Source organism: Pistacia vera, unplaced genomic scaffold, assembly GCF_008641045.1.
Source record: "Pistacia vera cultivar Batoury unplaced genomic scaffold, PisVer_v2 Contig737, whole genome shotgun sequence".
Classification (NCBI taxonomy): domain Eukaryota; kingdom Viridiplantae; phylum Streptophyta; class Magnoliopsida; order Sapindales; family Anacardiaceae; genus Pistacia; species Pistacia vera.
The window spans coordinates 544,849-546,841 of NW_022196598.1; positions in this window are offsets into that span (position 1 = coordinate 544,849).

Sequence of the window (1,993 nt, forward strand, 5' to 3'; positions counted from 1 at the left end):
AAAATGGTAAAACAAAATTTTATTAACTTTCTACTATCAAAGATTAGTCTCTATTTACAACCTTTTTCTCATCTCCTTATGGGTTTGACCTAATATTTTACACAACCTTATAATAAATATTGTGTTAAAATTAAGAGCCAATTAAACTTTCTGAATCATTTTTAGAAACCAAATAATGGTAATAAAATCGATCACCTATTAAAGTAAATAAAAACTCCATAAATTTATTTATTCTATTTCAATACTTTGGTTATTCATCTTTCTTCAAAAAAATTGCCAAAGAAATCCCTTATGATCAAAATATAAGAGTACCAAAACAAAAGAGTCTAAACTAAAATTAATTAGAAGTTTAAGAGCTTAAAAGAGCTAGTGCTTCTTATTAAAGATTCTCTCTGTAGACGGTAAAATCTACGGTTGAATTGGATGAGAATGATCATGTGAGGATGAAACCACTGACAATCTTGTAGACTTGTAGGGACAAAGAAGAGTGAACTTGAAGGCTCGGGGGACACCGGTGTGGTGTCGATCGTAGACACTTCGACGCTTAAGTCAGCACGGTTAAGGGAATTTATTAAGGCTAAGAGCAGGAAAGGGTTTTACTGAGAGTGGTTGGCTAGGGTGCGACTTATCGACGTAGAGTGGCCAGGGCATGACTTTATGGTGATTACAAGAAGTGGAATTAGTAAAAAATAAGCTCTACGGCGAGGAAAGACGGTGGTTCTTAGGATCAAGAACTTAGCAAAATAGTGAGAGGGGCTGTGATTGAATGAATAATGAGAGGGTTGGTCTTTGTTTATATAGTGAGCCAAGGAAGCTTGAGTCCTTGTAGAACTAGGTGTTTTCACAATAGGAGTTTGAGTAAACAGAAAACTCATAGTGCTAATCCATGTAGGAGTAGGAGTACTAGTTTATGTAAGACTGAGAGTCTTGGATGAATTATGGTATGTATGAGACGTAGAGATGAGTGTAGACTGATGGGCTGGAGCCTGAGGTAACTTATTCTATAAAAAGGCCTAACTCGTGGAATGGCCTAACATATAGGTTGACCCAATTCGTAGAGTGGCCTTGATCGTAGAGTGATCCAACTCATAGAGTAGCCCAACTCGTGAAGTAGGTTGATTCGTAGTGTAGACCATCTTGTAGAATGAGCCGACCCATAGAGCGATTCTTCTCACAAAATCGGCCATCTTGATGGATGGTCCTCTTACAGGATGAGTTTTGAAATAGGCCTAATCAAAGTTGGGTTATGGCACTGAGCCTTAAGCTTTTGAGTCAACCCATAGAGCGGTTTTTCTCACAAAATCAGCCATCTTGCTGGATGGTCCTCTCACAGGATGAGTTTTGATATAGGCCCAATCGAAGTTGGGTTGTAGCATTGAGCCTTAAGCTTTCGATCCAACCAAAGTTGAGCTTTTGGCATGAGCCCAACTAGAGTTGGGTTGCAGCATGAAGCCATCTGTTATTGGGCCAACAAAAGTTGGGACTTGGTGCGGATCCTTTTGCTATTCGACCAACCAGAGTTTGGCCTTGGCGTGGAGCCTTTTACTATAGGGCCAATCGAGAGCCCAATACGGTTTTTTGCATGAACACTCTCAATTTGGTACAGGAAAATTACAAAAGGGAAGGCGTTTTATACAACAATTTCTACCGCCAACAAAAGACACACATGTCACTCACATCCATAACCCAATGTCATGGAATGACACATTATAAGACACTAAGCATGTTACATGGACATTAAGCATAAAAGTGGAAAGCCGCATGTCGATGCTAAACATCAATCTCTCAAAAGTAGATGTCAGTAATGTTTTAGTGAATTAATCTACAAAATTATCACTAAAGCGTATCTATTTGAAGTCAATTGTTTGATTCTTTTGGAGCTCATGTCTGTAAAAAAGCTTCAACGATATATGTTTTGTTATATCTCCTTTTATGTATCCTCCTCTGATTGGAGAAATAAAAGTTGCATTGTCTTCATATATTATGGAAGGAA